We start from the raw sequence: 21,030 nt of genomic DNA, 5'->3' as shown, positions 1-21,030 counted from the left end.
GTCTTGGTGACAGTAGTTCTGAAGCTCAGAGCGTAATAGAGATATTTATGCTGAGACTCAACAGTGACATCTGGCAAATACACACAGGCACAGACCGATGTGTATTTTTCCTTGTTAATGAAATACTCCAAAAAATCCCACAGCCGGGGAGCAGTCACAGCAAGCAGGCATCTGCCCCCTTCTCCTTCGACAACCCCCTCCTCCCCACCTTGATTGTATTTTCTTTTTTAAACTTCTACCTTTTTTACTACTTCCTAGATCACATACCTGAACGGAATCAGAGCGAAGTCTGACCGCAGAGAACTGGCATCTGTCATCAAAATATACCTCCAGAGATCGCCTGTTTGTTTTTTCTTGCTGTACATATGTGGGCTGCAGCATTGTGGATGTTTTAAACCTTTTTTTTTTTTTTTTTTTTCTAACTTTGAAATACCCACCTATCTCCTTCAGGGCTGCCCTAGCTGCTACTGCGTAGGGCTTCCATGGCAAATAGGTAGATGAACGTGGGTTTTCAACATAATTCATCAAGATTATGAATGACCAAGGCAGAAAGAGGCCCCCAACGTGCCTTAATGCCCTACGAGGAGCAGCCAGATGACGCAGGGTCTGAGCCAGCTTTGCAGGTGGTGCCACATCTCCCCAACTTCTCTGCAGTCCCGGGGGTTCCTCTGTGAGGTCTGTCCCGGGACAGCAGCCGTGCCCCAGCGGTGGTCCTGGGTGGGTTCGTAATAAAAGGCAAAAGCGGAACCAGTTTGGCTCGAGTGCCAAGTGTGTTCATTACTAAGGGACGTCAGACAGAGGTCCTTCAGGTTTTTTAGCATTTATGGGGTTAATTGTGTTTTTTGCATTATATACACACACACATGCGCGTCAAGTAGTTATATAATATAAAAAGGCTCTTTTCTCATATCCCCACAGCGCGCAATAGGACTCCACATATAGCACACCAAAAAAATAAAATAAAAAAAAGTCCAAACACTGCCAAAATCTACATTTTCATTTGGCAAACTAGTTAAATCTATTCATAATCTGGTGCCTGAATCAAGTTTCAGACCAGACTAGACTGCCTTGGCTCCTGGTTTTTGTTGCTCGACCTGTCTCTGACTGAATTTAGCTATGATGTTACATCTTTAGCTGTAGAAAATTTCTAATAATGGTAGCCTGTTTTATTTTGCCACTGGAGGGTACAAGTTCCAGCATTTCCGTACTGAGGTCCAATTGGAGCCAGTTTCGGACTTTTTTTTGGACAGAAACCTTCCTTGTTGCTTTTCACTGTTTTCTTTTTGCTTTTTTTTTTTTTTTTTTTTTAAATTTTTAATAATGTTCACTCTCACAGCTTTCAGAAGGCGGAATAAAAACACAGCAAATCCGCAGTGAAATGTGCGGTGTCGAAAATCCGTGTTATAACAAGTCACCTGCCTCGCTGCCTGCTTTGGCGGCGGGAGCTCCCCTTGTGCCCCCCCCGGCAGCTCCATCGGCTGATGATGACGAGGATGGAGCCGCGGTTTCTGGCGGGTTGCTTGGGGCTCGTCTCCTACTTCGGAGGCCATAGCTCAGAATTTGATTTAGGTGGTGTGGAAACGAACATTAATTGGAACGAGATTAATCACGGCCTTTGGGCACGGGCAATAAGGGCAGCGTTAGTAAGAGCCTGTTATGAATCCAAAAGGAGATGCACAATCAGCGGTCGTGAAGAAATGTCAAATTTCAGTCCCTGTTCGCTGTTCTGATCAATGTAGAGCAACACAGCTCCGCTGAAGCCATGAGACTGCTGTTTATACCCCCCAGGACCTCAGCTGACATGCTGCTGTACCATCTATGAAACAACTGTCCACCCCAGGAGGGGCTTTCTGAAAACCTTTTCTTCCCAAGTCCAAGAAGGACCGTGGATGGCTGGGGTGGGAGTGGAGGGAAAAACCCTTCACATGGGCAGCAGAAGCTTTTGGTGGTATCTCAGTGTCTCTCGTTGCGACTTTTGACTGACTTTCCCTGAAATAATCCAGTTCAGATTTTCTGTAAAACCTGCTGCTTGCTGAAACAGGAAATCTTTATAGTTTTATATAATGCTAATAGGCCACCAGAAATTTTGGCTACAGTAATAAACCTACGCAGAGAATTCAAGAACATGGGCAGGATTCTCATTTTAGGTATATAGATATGAACCAGAGTGATTTCGTGGGCTTTGGTAAATTGATCGAGGATCTCTGTTTGGTCAAGGCGACCACGTGACCCTTGGTAAGACTAGAAAGGAGTGAAATCTTGGTGTTTGTTTGGGGGAAAAAAAAAAAAAATCGCTTCATTTTAGCTTAAGCATTTTCAGAATAAGTGAGTCAGTGAGTGCGATTTTTAAGCTAGTTGTAAAGTTTTAGTTGTAAAAAGGACCATAGGATGAGGTCAAAGCAGATGTTGGGTTTATGCCTTTGATTTGAATCAAGAAGGAGTGAATATAAAGAGTCAATCTGGGTAAAAAGAAGGTTTAATCGCTGGGTTTTCTCTCAATAATCAGAGGGAAGACTTGTTCATCCACCACGCACTAATGCATAAACATGCCTCAGAGCACCTACAAGAACAGGGAATGATGATGCTTAATAGAAGGATTACATGATTCTAATACATTTGTATTACAGGTTTACAGAAGTTTAAAGAAGTTACCAAGTAAAAAACCTGAACCCAGCTGGGAAAAAGCAATCCCATAGTCCCACGGATGCTGGAAATGGGTCAGGGAATGACTGATGCCACAAACACGGATACTCAGAAACACAAATACGTAAACAACGTGGAAAGCGGAGTCCGTCTTCCTCCCCGAGCAGCAGCAGAGACGCTGCGCGTCGGGAGGTGCCTCATGTGGAGGAAAAGTGGGGCCATGTCTCCATCTGGGATGCATCTTCCTCCCCTTTTAGACCCAGGAGCCATATGGGGGGTCCCCTGGGAGGGGATTTGGGGAGCTGCCCCACACGAACGCTTGCAGCAGCCCACAACAGGACACTAATGAAGGGGACAAGGAGGGTGCAGAGTCCGGGGCTAATTTGGACTATTTAGAGCAAATGTAATCCAAATAGGGAGCCAGGAGGCGGGGCTGAGCTGGATATGCTCCACCTTGCCAAGCTTGGGTGGGTTTGTGTTAAATTGGATGTCTGAACGTTGTTTTTTTTTTTTTTTTTTCTGCCCAACCCTCATCATTACATGCTCGCATAGAAAATTAAGTTACCACACCTTTAATGAACTTAATTTCCTAATTCTGACAGAGTTCCCATTGCCAGTGATTCACTCCTTACTTTTTAAACACTTCGTCTGTATAAGCTTGTACTTTTTTTTTTTTTTTTTTTTTTTTTTAACCAGGCAGATATCCATCGCCAAACACTGGACTTACTATTTTCTTTTCTCTTTAGCTAGTAGAAACATAGTACGCAATAAATTACAATCAATATTATCTTAGAGAAAGGATTCCTCCAAAGTTTCCACTCTGGGGGGACTAGAGTAAAAGCAAAACGTTTCCTGACTCATCCCAACTGATCCTTCAGTCTTCATCTTCTCGACTCGCCCCAGACTTCACTAGAAAGACATGCCACAGACCAGGCAAACACACTGCAGAGCGTTCCTCCCCGGACACCAGTGCAAAACCAGTGTCTTCCAGTTCTGCAATGCACAAGCTTTGCAATGCAGCTCGTCCCTGACAGTCAAAGGGAGCTCAGACCTTCACGGGTTAATACAGATGAATCCAACAGTGCTCAATGGAAACTTTTTCAGATAGTACAGAGCTTATTCTTCAAAAATGTAAATTTTATGTAATTAAGCGAAACCATTCTCAATAGACTAATTCTACTATATAGTCTTGCTGAGAGGGTGTATTAAATGACCTGCTCTCTTAAATTCTATAAACTTGGAGTAATTTCATCGTGTCCTAATATCTGTAGAGCCTTCCTGGCAGGTAACTCAATGTGTGTTCTAATCAATGTAATGCTAAAACAGAAAGCTCAGACAGGGAATATTCACAAAATGAACATTATGCCTACTATTGATATAAAAAAGGTGGGAAGGGGGGATTATAAAAGTGTGAGGTATTAACACATAGGCTCCTTTAACCCAGTCTGATTCTCTGGTGCTATGACTACACAGAGGAGTATATAAATCCTTTATAGCCTTCTGCTTCAGGGACCCATTATCAGATTTATCGTGGTATTTGTATGCGTGAACTAGCCACTAGTCTCCACTAGATTCATTCCTATCGACACGGTTGAAATTTAGAGTTCAACCCCACGTGGTTCCTACAGTGACATTAGAGTATCTTTTACTCTCTTTTCCCATTCCCATTCTTCCTTTTGTGGTAGTTGTCTGGGAGAACCTGGCTCTAGTGATGACCATCATTGTATTAATGTCAATAAATTGTCACAAATTTCCGTTGTAAGGAATTTTTAGAGATTACAGAAATTATAGTTTGCCACCGCTTGGTAAATTTGTTTCTAAGGATGAGTTCTGGAAAACCAGGCTCTGAGCCCGCACTTCTAAAGTGTAGTTGGAAGTGCTTTGCAAGAACTAAAATTACCACTTAGAGTGTATTAAACTCAATGAATTTGCAATTAATTTTTTTAAAAAAGGATCTAGAAAGAGGGATGTGAATAGTGTGTGCTTTCACACACACAGCATTCTGTTATTCCCTGCACAGCTCAGTAATTTGCTTTCAAGAGTGGGTGAACAAGAGGGAAACTGCGTCGTATGAGAATTCCCCAATGACGTGACGTGCTCACGAACGTTCTGATTTTTCATCCGTAATGGGATATTTCCATGCGAGGATTTTTCTGAGGTAAGTACATATGTATGTTGGATGTGTCTTGCTTGTGCTAGTGATTCCTGTATCTCCCCCTGCCACTACACTGCCTGTGCAAAGTTCTGGGAGAGTTTAACAGACTAAAGCCTAATTTGAACGTGCCTAATAACATTTATGTGATACGCAGCAGAAATGTGCAATGGAAATAAATGGATGTTACATCTTTAGATACTCCATCACCATAAAACCATCACAGTAAATGACAGGTTCTCCTAAAAATGTGACCCTGACAATATTTTTTTAAATGATTTTTTTAAAAAGGTAGATTGTTAACCACTGCTCATGCTCAGACATTGTTCCAGAACCTCTTTTGTTTCGATGGCTAGAACCCTCATTTCAATTCCCAGCCAAAATACTTTCACTGTTAATTTAAACCCAGCAGTTCTTGCTCTAAAATAATCCTTCAATTCTAACAGCTTGCCTCCCACTCTGCAATTTAGTCCTAATGTATTTCCAGAAAACACTCATAAATAACGACGGCTTGAATTGTGCTTTCAGGCTCGAAAAGGTAGAGGTGACAGTTTGTTCTTGTCGCCGATATTAAAAGAAACACAGGTTTAATACAGCCAAGGTTTTACCTCCAGGGACCGCGCAGCGGGTGATGCTCTGCCACCGCCCGCTCTGCCTGGTGAGCTCGTGCGGCAGCCAAGTGCCGGAAACCCACATTTGTTCCATATCAACAGCCATTGGGGGGGAAAGGGGCCGGTGGGTTTAAACCACAACACAGGTCTGTCTGGAGAACCAGACTTTCTTGCCATTTCTATTCTGAACTTGCCCAAAGAGTGCTTTGTGATTGAGGTAGGTAAATAACTCATATTTGCTTTCTGGAGGGAGAGTTTCCTTTCTTTCGACCCTGCTTTGGAGTTCTTTAAGATAAGACCAAATATTGACAAAGCTGGGGCTGAGATTAAAGTACGTATAAAAAACAACAGTGTTGCTGAGGAAACAAAAAAACAACCAGCCTTGCCATAAACTCTCTCTTAGGGTAAATAAATGGTGATGTGCTTACTGAAAAAAATCCTGCTGATTTAAAAAATGAGGCTATTAAAGGGGAGCAGCGAGTTTCCACTTAACTAAAACGCAAGATTAATTTTTTAATCCTAATTTCCTTGATTCCAGACACACACAGGCAGAGAAACATAAACCCACAGACCTTTAACTGATCAGGCGCTGTCATGGCTTTCTCAGAGAGAGAGGGAAAAAAAAAAAAAAATGTCCTTCCACACCATGATTTATTGACCAGAATTCAGCTGTCTTGATCTCTTGTTACTGGTCAGTTGTGTGAAGTATTTGCTTTGAAACACCGCAGAGTGACTTTGAGCTTCGTTACCTGTGTGGGAAGGGGGAGGAGGAGGCAAAGCTGGGTTTGTCTCCGTGGAACCGAGCAGGCGGTTGCTTGAGTCGTTTCATTTTGCTATTGTCGAAAGTCACAACTGAGCAAAGCAAACTGGGCAAACCAATGCTCAGGGAAGGTTAACTCCTATGTTTAACTCGGGCTGTAGTCGCCGCAGACTGGCCACAACTTATTTCAGCAAAGGACACGGCTCTATGAATGTCACAATTCATAAGTAAGTAGTAGAGCCAGAGAATGTAGGTAGTAGAGCCAGAAACGACTGCCATGGTATGACGGGCTCAGAGGCCATACGTCCTCCATCCCTCCGTGGGAAAGCTTTTAAACCCCTGCATTCTTATTGCGCAGGGCTGGACATATCTTTTAGATAGGAAATAGTTTGGAAATACAGACCGCTATCAGTTTTATCAAATATTAAGTTTAAGAGAACACGGGTAAGGTTAATACCTTTATTAATCCCTGGTGCCTACACACTATTGTTGGTGGAAGCATTTATTAATGTTATGACAAGTTTGTCCCTTTTATCCCATTCCAAGTTACTTTTCGGTACCTCGTGCACAGTATGAGGGTATCAATAGTTTCTACTATAAACAACTTGCTGACTGTTGGCTGCGTTTTTCCTGCCTTTCAGTGAGCAGTTGTTTCCCCTCACCTAGGGGAGCAATCCCAGGAGCTTGAAACTCTTGGAAATTACAGGCCCATTTCCAAACACATCCTTTTTTGTTGCTGACAGTTTTAGTCAGATACAGACTTGCAGAAGCGATTGCTAAAATATCAGCCCAGCCTGCTTGATGTGCTTCTTCCAATATTGCATCGAAACAATGATTTTCAGTGATTTAAACTGTTACATATCCGCAGAATAAAACCCCTTCTTATCCCCAAGTATTCTGTCTGAGTGCAGCACAGAGCAATACGGGTTGTGATGTTCCTTGCCGGCACCAGCCAGTGTTTACATCTTTGTCTGGCACCACATGAAACCAAGTTTGCTTATAAACAGCCTGATATGATCAGTGAATTTATGAATGATGGATCACGGAGCATTTTTATCCTTCCAAGAGGACCTGCAAATGCCCTAGGAAGGCTCCTTCTGAGATTTTTGTTGCTAGTTATTTGCTTTCCTTGGACTGCATACTCATGGTAGAAGTGATGCTGGATGTCTTTCCTATGTTGATGATGCAGGCTTATTTCTTAAGTAAACTAAGTGTAATTTATACCTATTGCCTTGCCATCTCGCTGTCCTGCCATCAAAAAGGCAGCGATTTGTAAGGCAACTCTGTTGGCTGATGTTGAAACCAACAGTGCGGAAATCAACCTTAGTCTATCATCATTATTAAAGTATAAATTCACTGCAAAGAAAATCAACTACAGAATTTCACTGTATTTCCACCAGCACGAAACTACCTGAGTGCCCTGTGGGGGGATTTAGTAGAATGCCCAGAAAGTTTCTAATACGCACGTAAAATTAGTACTTTGATTTTATGTTTGTTTTTGTTTGTCACTGTGGGATTCATGCTTACTTATCTGCTTAAGGTCTTCAGGAGAACACCTTCACCAGGACTGATAAATGTGCTGGAAGACGAAGATTCAGATGCGGATTTTGGCTTTAAGAAAGCTGTTTTTTTTTCCAAAGTGAAATGATGTATTTGACTTGCTAGATATGGAACAAAGTGGTTATAAACTTTAAAAAAAACCCTCACAAAACGTGCAAAACAAACAAAAGAACCCTACTTTCCATTTTCTAGAAATAAATCCAGATTTATTTCATGCAAATAGATCAATCGAACATTTAAATTTGTAATCAAAGATAGTGGTTCTATCCATCAGGAGTCAAAGGATAGAATAAAAAGATAGACTGTTCTACCAAATAATAAATTATCCCATCCTAAGCTGAGACAGATGGGTTGAATCGCCATCTGAAGATACCCAGATCTCTCCATTTACTGGACAGAAAGCCTAGATGCTCTAAATTAAGTGAGATGCATCTGAATGTATAACGAGACCTCTAACAAGGCAACATTCCCGATGAAAAATGAATAGAAATATTTACACTTGTTTAAAGTTAAAAAGGTGTTTTATTGCTCTTTATCTATCTACACCACGCTTACATTATATTGATCTCAGGCATCATAGTGTTAGCTGACCACCTGTGGGAAGATAAATATTCCCCTCTCCTCCTCAACACATAATCTGGCTCTTTATTTTGTGTTATTTTTGTTCCCTCTAAAGGACTGGAGATTAGAGATTGAGCAGAAATTGTACGAGATGTGAACTTGTATGAGGTTCATTAGCACTTCCGGACCTTGCTAACACCATCTCAGTGAATCATTATTTGTTATTATACATAATGCGGTGTTTGCTTGTTGGCATAGAGATTATCCATGAAAAAACTCCAGCTTGTTCTTCCACCCACACACCAAGAAGAAAAGCATATAATGCAACTTTTGAAAGAGACAAGATTGATGACACATTACTCTTGTCTTGATGTACTTAGAATCCAAAAAAAGAAAAAGTTCTCAACAGGAATAAGATCAATAAACTGAAAGCAGGAAGGGAAAAGAAAAAAGGCAAGGAGAGACAAGATTATGCTCTTGTTTCTGCCAGCTACACAGCTAGATTGCTCTGGACAGTGTGAAAAAAATAAAAATAAAAACGGTTCACTGAAAAATAGAACCAATAAATTTGCAAGCTTACCTTCAAGACAACTGTTGTAGTCAGGAGAATCACACCTGCTTAACCCAGCAGTGAATCTCTCCTGAACATTTGGGGTAATTGTTTGAAGTAAAACTTCAGTCTTTTCTGGGGTCTTTCACAAGGCTATCCAGAAGGTTCCAATTCTGGAAAAATTCAGACAGAACATGGGAATGGTTTTAGGTTTTGTCCGTATGAAAAGTTTTTTTCCACTGTTTTTTTTTTTTTTTTCTTTTTTTTTTTTTTTTCCCAAGCCAATCTGCACGTAGGAACAAGGAGGACTTGTCGACCATAACATTAAGAAATAAGATGGGGCCAAACCAAAACCACAGAACCCGAACACCCCCAAAATTGGTCTGATGATCTGAATCTTGTGGCTCAGATTATATCTACTTGAAAAGTTTCTTAAAAAAAAAAAAAAAAAAAAAAAATAAAAGCTTGATCCAACACTGAATCTGCCAGATGTCTGGAGAAATCTTAAACCATCAGCCAAATCTGGTAGCTCGATTTCCTTGTACATCACCACAGCTAAGAAGCAAACAAGGATTTAGGAGGAATTTGCCAGAAAGTCCATCTACCAAGGGAACCTCTCAGATGATGTTAAATGAAAATACACTGGTTTAAAATGTGAACTCAGTCCTTGCTTACATTAGTTCCACCTTGATTTTAAATGAGTAAGGTAGACTAGTATGAGCAATGCAGAAGCATTCCTGGATTTTTATATTCCCATCCTCCATGATGTGCAGATTAAGCCAAATTAAAGAGCAATGTTTACTGGCAAATCTGTTGAAAATGTTGGAACTGAAGGTTATTCTAATGTATAAATCCCAAGGCAACGAACGTCATAAACTTGCTTACACTGGACCACAAGTGAAAGGGAATTATTTTTATTTATTTAATCTACTTAATAACTGAAAGAGAGAGAAATCCCAACAAAACCCTCTTTCTGCACTTTCGATTAGGCAGCGTTCATCCATCCATCAAGAACTCGTGATATTTGGTGAGCAGTTCTTGTTTAGAGAGCGTGGCCAATGATACTAGCAGTGAAAATTAAAAGTTTCTGTTTATCCACTATTTAGGTATCATGAGGGCAGTTTCAGCACATGGCTTTCCTGGCCAGGAACACAGCGGTGACACAAAGAAGCCAGTCTCTGTAGAATAAGATAACATCCCCTGGATTTTACAGCTTAAATACCGGGCCTCTTCCACAGGCACCTAGGGTACGCGTGGAGACTGGGGAGAGAGCATCGGCTGAAGAAACGTCAGCCTTGTGCACAGAGTCGGGAACATAAATTTTAAAATCTGATTTTGCTGTTGTTGGCAGGTGCCAACCATTCTGACCCAGCAGCAACGCTTCACCGTCACTCCGATTAGCATCACACACAGGATACGTCGGCAAACGTGAACGAGCTCATCAAGAGCAGCCGGTGGGAGAAACATCAGCATCGTGTCCGAGATGGGAACACGGATGTTAAATAGTGATTCCACGTAACGCAGAAACAGAGAGAAACTTCATTTACGCAACTAAGGAGACACTTGGAGTCTGCTCACTATCTCAGCTCCTCTGTTCTTCTACCACCTTACTCGGGATGAGAACGCTCACAGGGTGAGCAGCCAGGCTGCTGGATGCTCATCCCAACTGACCCGAGGCGTCCAGTCCCAACTCCAGCAAACTTCCACAATACCATCCCCAATCCTGCACAGGGCAGATAAAACTATAGGCTGCCTAAATTTTTTGTCTAAGTAGGCTAAGAGCCATAGGGAGCACAGGAAATACTTCATTTGAGAGGGAAATACGAGGAAAACAGCAGAGAGAAACATAATGATGAAACTAAAGAGACAAAGGGAGGAGAGGAAGAGCAGCAGGGAATTGAAGTTAAAAGCTCTCTGAACTTCATTTCAATTTCCAGGAGTTCTCCTTTGATTCTGAATCAAATCTTATGCCCAGATCCAAGTTATTTATGACTCAGTGAAATATTTTTGTTGATTCCCCCCATTCAGAGCTTTTCTGCTATCACATTTTAAGGATATTTTGTATTCCTTCTTGAACTGCAAACAGGAAATAGATAGGGAAAATAAAACTAAAATCAACCTTAAACCCTAATCTTATGAATCAACTAGGCGCTTTTCACTTTAGGATAAAACATTAACATTTAGGATAAAAGCGTAGTATCAAGTTGTAGAAACATCCTACTTCTTACTGCAAGTCCATGCAACTAAAGAAGTCGCCGCATGAGGGTCAAATCAGAGATGATTTTTAAAATGCCGTATCTTGGGGCGATTTGGGCAAATATTTGGGGTTTCTAAAGACAGAGAGCAACATTCCTTGAGGTGCTGCAAAAACTCCAGCCACTTTCGGCATTTTCAACTTCATACGGGTCAGTAAGCAGTTACTTGGGGTTTTTAACGGGTGTTTTAAAACTTGCAATACGTGGTTGTTTCTGGACTGGATGTTTTCTCGGATCTTACTGGACTAACTATGGATCACGTGACCGTTTGAGACTGCAGGGGATTACAAACTTGCTGACTCGGCTGATGCCCTCCAATCGAATGATCCTAGATTCCCCCCAAAAAACAGAGGATACTTCTAATTTTTTAAACATATAAAAGTTTCTATGTAAAGTGTAAGTTACGCATCCCCCTTCCCAAAATGTTCTTCAGGAGAATGTAAATGCATGCAAATTATTCCTAATAACCTACATCCACAATCCCTTTGGACGAGGCAGCAGAACATATACACCCACATGGTATTTTAGTTGAAAACAATCCCATAGAATGGGAAGCAAAAAGGAAGGTGGGCGACTTGGTTGGACTTTTAAATATTTTTTTATATGAAGTGAATTTAGCTGAGCACACATTTTGAAGGGCTGCTCTGAGGCTGATGCTAACGGCTCTGCCAAACCCCCAAAATAACTTACAAACGTAATGGTCTGAGGGATGGTTGAGCAGCATTTGCTGAATGCTAAATTCAGTTCATTGGAAAGAGATATTTTGGCTTTATGAAAACAACCCTTTTAATATGGACACATGAGCGGAATAGAATAGACGAAGAAACTTGAAGATTATTTCAACAGCAGCTGGGCTGGTATTTATGGAAACACAGTGATGCGTACAAAACAATAAGGACATTCTTGTGGCTGTGATGCCTTTGGTTTCTGTTGTTCATACTTGTCGGTTTTTGGGGTAAAATAGGTGGGAGTAACAGAGGGTTTTTTTAGGAATGGATGTATTTTAGAAACAGTGGGTTTTTTGCTTCCAACCCTAGGTGAAGCTGGCTGAAGAATGAGGAGTTCCTGAGGGTTGCTAATTTGATGTATGAACCGAGTTTTCTGTCTTGTCTTATAAATTAAGACAAAAACACATGATTGCATTGATCCTTTTCTCAAGGTATTTGGGCAACTGCTTGTTTTAGTTTTTTCTCACGAAACGTGCCATGTAACTGTGTGAAGATACCTGCAAGTCTTCTGATTCAGCAGGAAGTGGGGTTATTTCGTTCGGGAGCGCAGCACATTAATCTGGAGGTATATGGCAACCTACACTCATACAAATCACACAGTCAGGCTCGACGTGGAGAGACTACAGAGCACGGCTACCCTTTGCAGACTTGTCTTGACTCTCGTGATCAAAGCTCCAATCAATCACCCAACTCAGGCAGCCGCCCAAGCTGGGAGACGCCGCGCTAGACCCAGAGTGGCCTAATGGAGTCATGTCTTTAAACCAGCAAGAACTTGGCAAATGAACAAACAAAACATGATTGTATCTTACGCGGAGCCGAGGGGAGGCTCTGCCCCCTGAATGGAGGTGAGGTTAGATGGAGTGCGAGGTCACTGCCAGGTTTTCTTTGAGGACCAGAACGTTGAGGTGGCTCAACCCACCAGTGACAGCATTTTTTATTTTTTTTTTTCTGAAGAAAAAATCATGGTATTGCTGTTGTGGAGATTATCAGGACTCCTGTGAGTATCCACAGGAGAGGAAATAGAAACTGAAAATGCAGATTCCTAATGTGAATGGCCCAGGGTTCAGATTGAGGTGATAACACCCAGACAGCATCTGTTTGCAGAGGAAGACTTCAGCTGTCCTGAACCAAAGCTTTGTTCCTCTTGCTAAAAAGCTGTCGGCCAGAGGGTTTCCATGTTAGTTGTCTTTGTGTTTGGAAGCCAGACTAGACTGGTGACTTCCCCATGCCTTCTACTGAATAACACCGTGCATATTGGTCGATTTTTTTGAGAGATTACTCACAACAAAAATAAACTACTGGTTTGTGTAACAAACCTAAGAAGACCACATGTGGAAACCAAAGCAAGTAAATAAGGCTTTTTCTTGTAACTCTTGTTAATTATTGCTCACATTTGAAATTTAAAAAAAAAAAAAAAAAAAAGGGCAAAATCTTAAATGAACGTGCGTTTCCATGTTGCCTTAGTACTTGAAAACAAGTTTTTGAACTGAACCAAATAATAAACTTGAAATCTGCTTCTCCAACCGTGATTTTTGATCAGAAAACTTTAAAGCTAGAATCGCTTTAGCTAAATTTTGCTGATCCTTTAATGCAATATATCACAGCAACTACAACCCCTGCCCCCCAGAACAGGCTGAGGAGCAAGCTTTCAAGGACAGTACAGTATGTGAAATGTGATGATCTCAGCTGTAATGTTATTTCCTCGCAAGAAACTGCTTCCCCCGCTTATTCCACATGAAAACAATAAACCACCACACATACACAACCTGAAGTTCAGTAGATCTATCACCTGCAGCTCCCAAGCTTTCTCCTCGTATCTGTTACTGTGATGAATACAGGACCCAACTGCAACCCTCTGTTTTAGTGAACAGGGCAACCAGCATGAGCTCCAAGCAGACCATACCATGAAGAGTTTATCATCAAAACTCAAGCACACAAATGGTCTGAATTTTACAGGTGAACGGGTGAGGCAGACAGAGATTTAGGTTGGATGCACTTTGGCCATCTAGAAGTCAGGCATCTAGTCCAAACTAGTTCCCTAAACTCTCTGTAATTAATGGAGGAGACAGACATATCCAGAAAACAATTCAGCCCACTCATCTTGGACAGCTGTCTAACAGAGGGATGATTCATCCTCACGCTGATTATCAAGGGAGTCTACAGAACTTGGATGACTAGGGTTGGGTTAGACAAATCCCATCTCACCCATCTGCCCGCTGTTGTGTAACACCCCGCAGCGCAGGTAGGAAACCACCCCAGACCGACTACGCTTCAGTGCTGCAGTTCGTTGGCAACTTTGACCCAAACCCCCCCTCAGATGCACAGAATCCCCTTGGGAGCGCAGTGCCGGTTTGGCAGCGCTCGCGCTGCTCGTCCTCTCTTTGCCCTGGGGCAATCAATGCTTTGAACTGAGCTCAGGAAATACAAAAAGTCTGAGAACAATTCGCATGGGCTTTTATTTTCTTGGAAAGATGTCAGCACATCACTTTAAAGTACCAGAGAAAAGATGCCACTTTGGAAAGGGAATTTGACAGGGGTAGCTGTCAAACACATTAAGAAAAATCACCTAACGTCAGGGTGAGAAATTAATAATTAACCTCTTAATACCAGGGAGCTGCACATACAGACCTCCAATGCCGGCCAGGAAGTGGCATAATCTGGACAGATTTGTCCCAGTATTAAAGCAGAAGGGTGGGGCAGTGTCCTTATCACTATCCAAAGTTACTGAACAAATTCAATTTGTATTATTCGTGGTGTTACGGCTGTCTGTAACGTGACAACGGCAGATATGTTGTTCGAGGCCTTTCCTGGGGGAAAGGAGCACCCGAGATTTCTGCTTCACGAAGGGCAGACAGACACTGAAAGATAAAAAAGCTCCATCATTCAGTCTCTAACCCGAACAGGCAATCAGACCTTCTCTCCTTGCTTCTTTGCCAAGCTCCACGCTCACAGAGCTCACGGCGAGGGCTGCAGAGCCGAGCGCTTTCTGCAGACAGCAGGACGGAGAAAATTACCTGCAGTGCTCTGGGTACCCAGCAAGGGCTGGTACCAGCTGCTGTAGGAGACCCCTTACAGCACCCAGATACAGGATAACCTAATGCTAAGAGCGATTTCCTTCTACATTCAGTGAGTCGGAGCGTGGACTGAGTCCTGAAGAACAATAACGTGTAGCTGAACTCGTCTGTAACATTTCCAAGTGTGGTGCTGCATATTCTGGACCATTAGTGACTTAAGTCCTTGGAAGCCCTCGTCTCTCTGGACAGCACACAGATGCTCTGGAAAGGTTACCTCACATCACTCCAACTTTAGGACATCCACGCCAAGAGAGCTTTCAGTCTCTGTCACCCACACCCTTTCGCTGATATCGTGATAATTCACAGCTATTCCTGTGGAACACACCCAACAGCACCAAAAAAAAAAATAAAAATCCTCACATTAAAACAAACAAAACCAACTAAAACCGCAGCGAACTTTAAGGGAGGAATGGATTAGAGCAACGCATGACTTTATTTTCCCCAACACTTCTCCCACTCACAGATACTGAATGAGATCCCAGTCTCTTATTTAACTCTGCTTACTGTCAAGACTTCGGAAAAAGGGCTACTGCAGCTTACATTTTGCAGACTTCATTGCCATGCCAGCTCACACCTTCTAAATCCCAATTCTATTTACATGAGGGTGGGGCATGTAAATCCACGGAGGAATTATTCTAACAAAGCAACCTACTGCCACCATTTGATCAGAACAAGCTTTGCAGGACGAAGTACAGAGCTTGCTTGCAAGGGCCATTTGTCTTAATCAGAGGAGTGGAAAATATTTAATTGTGTGCAAGCCTGCAGTACGCCGTGAAGAAAGAAGCATTATGCTACTGGTTAAATGCGCTGTGAGTATAAATTTGGACCTGTGTCCATCCTGGGAGCTCAAAGGAAGAATAAGCAAATACAGCCAGACTCTAAATGCAGTCCCTAACGTATCCCAGGTACATTACACGTAACAGGCACAGGCTGACCAGCCACCCCCATTATTTTAATTTTTCTATTCCAATCATTGCCAAGAATTATGCACAAGGACAGCACAAATCGCTACAAGAAAAATTGCAAATGGAATACCACAAAGGCTGTACTACAAGGTGGAAAGCACTGGAAGGAGTGAGCAACTGATGCTTTCTTTTCTTTTATCTTTTTTTAGTGTTTTCGATGCTGGAAGTATCCAGTGAGCAAGCGATGGAAATATCATCATCTCGGGAAATAAAAGAGTGCAGCTGAGCGAGGGGAGGTCAATGCATTTCCAGTAACACATGCCTGGAGGTGGACACACACGTGCATACAGAACTGGGAGTCTGAAAAAGCCCTTTTGGCACTTAAAACCTGTACAAAGTGGTATAAGGGTATCGAGAGTGTGAAGCTGGGGGAGCTCTGCCCCCGAATCCGAATCCGATCGGCACACAGCGAACAGAGCATCCTTCACCTCTTTAGACACTGCAGCACGACAGGCCAAAGACAGCAGATTTCACCAGGCTTCGGGGCTACCAGAAGTCCCAGCCAAGCATTGGGGGATGTTGCCAAGGAGTCACGTTTGTGCTAACAGACCTGATGGGGCTTTGCCTTCCCCCCAGGCACACTCAGACCAACACTGCCAGTCTAGGACCCAGCTCTCCTGGAACAAGCCTCTGCTGCCTTGAGCACCACATCCATTTGCTGAGCCACCATTCAGCTCCTGGTGCCCTGGGGTACCGATTGTGCACTCTTCGCCAGGCTTTGGACCGTTTCTCATACCAGTGTGCACATGGGGTGCAAGGGGAGCCCTGGTGATCAGCTCACGCCCAGTCCTGCAGCTGCCTCTATGCTGGCTTTGCAGGATCTACCTCTGCTCTGAAGTACATTTCTGTTCCTATAGCTCTCCGCGTGGTTTTGAATCTTAGACAGCCCTGGTAAGACGATGATCTAAACTGACCTAAATTCTAGGTCAAGCAAAATTTAGGTTAATTTCACTGATGTCATTTTAAAATTTTAATTGGCATAAACCCTCTGGGGCAGGGACTTTTTCCAGGGAGTGCGTGTACAAGCTAAATCCACTGATGGAGTCTCACAGAGTCTCTGAAACCCCCGAATTCCAAACTTTTTTTCAGATTTACCCTTTACACATTCATATCGGGGTGTTTCCTTCTTACCACCTCAGGAATAAAAAAGGCACACACATGCTCAAAAGAGGGGACGAAGGGAGTGATGCTAACAGAGCCTTGCCAGGAGCAGCCATTTCTGCAGATTGAAAGATCAGGAAAACATAAATGCAAACAGAGAGCCCATTAAACACTGGTGGAAAAATGGAAGCCCTGGAAAGTCTCCAATATAACTAAAAAGCAGTCCAGGACTGGAGTGATTCTGTGTTTGTTTTCTGTCCATTTTTCATGGTTTGCTCATTGTCACTTCGAACTCTCCCAATATCATTAATACAGCTGACCAATGTTATTTCTAGGAAAAATATTTTCATTAAAAAAAAAAAAAGACATTTTCCTAAAATAATTTTTCTGAACGTGATGATATGTTGTTGAAATACTCCCTTTTCTACAAACAATTGACTTTTTTAAAGTGATGTTCATTGAATAATTTTACTGGAAATATTACCAAATCTTTGTCAATTAATCACCCATATAGCATTTTTACTTTACAAAATATGTCGGAAAGAAGTGTAAAATGGGGCCATCTGTAATACGATGAAATGAAGGCAACGTTGCTTGCAGGAGCAGAACAGTTCATGTTTTAAAGTTTTGAGTGGTTCTAACAATCATCCCAATAATTCATGCTATTTACAATATTGCAGCTCAAGTATGTGCTGACGAAGAGGAGGTGGCTGCTCAGCAAAGCTTTATTTTTAATGGGTATCTTTGAACTCCTGTTCTTTCCCAACCCTCCAAAATAATGAATCGCATCTATTTTCCTCACTTTCCCATTTCCAACACGGATTGGCGTTGAATGTGCCAATGTTTCATTGTTTTCATCATTTTTTCTATGATACTATTATCTTACGGCTACTCAACTCCACTTATGGACTAACTAAATTAATGAGACTATCTCCAAATTAATCTCATGGGAAGGTTAAGAAGACAATATGAGACATAACGACACTGAGACACGTGGGATGAATCGATTGGGAAGAGCTTGGTGCTTTCAAGACCCTGGGAACTTGGTCACAGCGATGGGGGACAGGCTGGTGTCCCCCAGGGCAATGCAGGGAGGTGGCTCTGCAGCCGGGTCACAGCCACCCCGGGGCAGAAGCACCTCACCCATGGGCAGAGCGAGGTGGGACAACCTCAGGTAATACAGGGATTAGGTGTGGCAAGGGGAAAAAAAAATTAGGAGTAGCCAGAAAATGACACACAGGGGATGAATTGTGACTAGTTTAGGGGGAAAGGAGGTTCCTCAGCTACGTATTAAAGAAATATCTTAATCGCAGTAATAGCTTAATTTTGTGTGTAATTACAACTCTGCTCTTCCCTCACTCCCCCACCCTGTCAGTGGTTAATTTTGCACACACTGTGCACACATTAAATATTACCTTGCCATACACATGGGGTACTTATTGACACAGATGCAGTGCGCTTTAAAACGAGAGGGGAGGGGGAAGGGAATGGGGAAGCACTGGAGCCAGGACACAGGGCCCAGCCCCACTGCAATGGTAATTTGTGGTTTCTCCTCCAACGTTTAGTAGCCACAAAGAAGTCTTAGAAATTTCTGGTCAGAACCAGGACTCCCCTGTTCCTCCTCAGACGAAACACTGAGCCCTTACACTCCAACCCAATAAATATTTCATCTGGTTTGGAGAGAGAAGGGGTGGAGTCGAGCAGAAATTGTGTTTCACAAATGCAAACGACAGCTCAGATCCTCTAAATGCCGAATCCTGCCTTGCCTCCTGCCTCTGCACGTGTGTGCATGAGCAGACGGGTGTCTGTGCATGCACGGGCATGAGAAGACAAAGTCCAGGTGCTGCTGGCACTGACAGCACAGGGCTGCCCACAAAAAATTACAATAGACCAGAGAACCCGTACTAGTAACTGAACGGCAAACACGTTACACACAGAGAGGAAACTCGGGATCAAAAGAAGGCTGCCAAGATTTAAAATACATGAAAAGACAGAAATATAACTTGAAAACACTGCCCAGCTAATCAATAACCAATATTATGATGCCAGTTTAGAGGACAGATTCCTGGAAAGGTATTTATTTCACCTTCTCCTGTTTTACTCTTCAGGTGTTAGTTTGGTCAGATTTTGGCACCAAGTTCAAGCGCTTCCCTTAAGTTTGATCATCCCCCTTTGCCTTCCTGAAGGCACTTGTTCTGATTCAAGGAGACATTGTGATCAGTGACTCCTTGACCGAAGAGACGTAGGACACATTTCTGAAGCGTCTGTACACCATTTCGTAGTGCGGGCCTTTGGGGAGCCCTCGGGGTGCAAACCGTGGCACCAGTATTCAATCCAGTAGAAGACAGTTTAATTTAAACATTAAAATAAATGAAACTAAAAGCTCAGAATAAAAGCTGGCAAATAAAAAGCAGAATGACTGTCTAAAAGGATTATACCAGCATTCTCGATGGAAGGAGATTTCAGCAAAACATATTGCAAAAGGATTTCAAACCACTGGGTAAACGTTGTACGTGCGAGCAGGAAGATTTTCCACAAATAAATGCATAGATGACACGCCAGGCTCACACACAAGTAAGCAGTCACCTTTATGTCCCAAAGAATGTCTTATCTTTATATCTGGTGTTAAAAACTTACATCCCTCTATATATTTCTGTGCGTTTAACTCTAGGCGCGTGACTCTTCTCATGGTTTTTCACAGGTCCGATGCCTCCTTTGACTGAGGCACTGCCACTTATCCCAGTGTGGTATGTTGCTAAATTTTCAAGAGGCAAATGGCTCTCTAGGAAGCTTTTAACTGCTAATAGTAAAATCTTGAAAGACTCCCATAAAAAAAAAGAAATAGCTAAGCAGCCAACATCATAAAGACTCATCTTATGAACTGCTGCGGCTCTCCAAAGAAAATAAAATATAAAAGGCATGATGCCCTCCGGTGTGACAATGAGGAAGGGAAACCTACATCTGTACTCTCGGTAACAGGAGAATAATTTCATTTTATATCTTAATATAGCAACTTGCAAAAATTCATGTTGGCCTAACACCAAAGTAAGTAATCTATCCAACCATTCTGGACAAATAAGCTGTGATAAAGGTTTGAAATCAATACACAGAGTTAAGTAAAATCTCCACGAGTTGTTGAACTGGAAGAGAGAAGACAACCCAGACCTGCGTTTCCAAAGTAAGCTGAAGAGAGATGGACATGGGAATTTGCAGGAGGATTGTTTTCCCATAGCCCATAATCACTGCAAGGAATAAATCAGGGGCAGAAATTATTTAGGGCAGGACTCTAATCTAATGCTAAGTGCTTTTAACGCTGGAGGGAAATGCCCACATCGCTCTCCTGTCGCTGCCCTCTGAGGGATTTATATTCGGTTTTTAATAGTTGTTACTAAGAGGAAGATTTAATTCCTGCCCCAGCTCATCCCAGCCCTCGGTGACTGATAAAATTCAGGGTATGCTGGAAGTTTGGAGTGTATAGGAGAGAGTCCCATAATTCTGGGGAAATCCAGCTCCACGAGCCCGTCCCAGCCCGATGCAGCGATGCCACCCTCTGCTCCTCCAGAAAAACCTTCCACACAACAGGCAGATCACAAACCCCGTGAAATCAAGTCAAAGGTAAATATGCAGGAACAGAAATCAATGCGAGCTGCAGTCAGAGGAGTCTCTCAGTAAATGACATGGTTAATAGCCCCTGAAGATTTAATGTTTTATCCTTTATTTAAACTCTGACTGGCCCCTTGTATCACTTCGGGACTAAAAGCCGCAGGTTACTGAATTATCTTGTTTTGCTCCATTAATTCTTTGGGCTGTCAGACTCCTCCTGAAATGCTGAGGCTGGGGTAAGTTAGCTGTCCTTACTGTGTTTTGGAGCAGATGAACGGTGTCGGGATCAGGTCGTGTACAAGCTGTGTGACTAAAATATTCATATTAACAACAAAAATCAGTGCCACGGACGCTCAGGTCAGCATGAGAGAGCAGGAGCAGCTGATCCCTCTGTGCAAGTGCAGCAATGCCAACGTCAAGAGAGCTGGGCAAAGGGTTTGAGCATCACTTTATTGGTGCATTTCTCC

The sequence above is a fragment of the Athene noctua genome, chromosome 18 (genome assembly GCF_965140245.1).
Source record: "Athene noctua chromosome 18, bAthNoc1.hap1.1, whole genome shotgun sequence".
Classification (NCBI taxonomy): domain Eukaryota; kingdom Metazoa; phylum Chordata; class Aves; order Strigiformes; family Strigidae; genus Athene; species Athene noctua.
The sequence above is the reverse complement of the archived record's forward strand: the minus strand, read 5'-3'. Positions refer to the sequence as shown.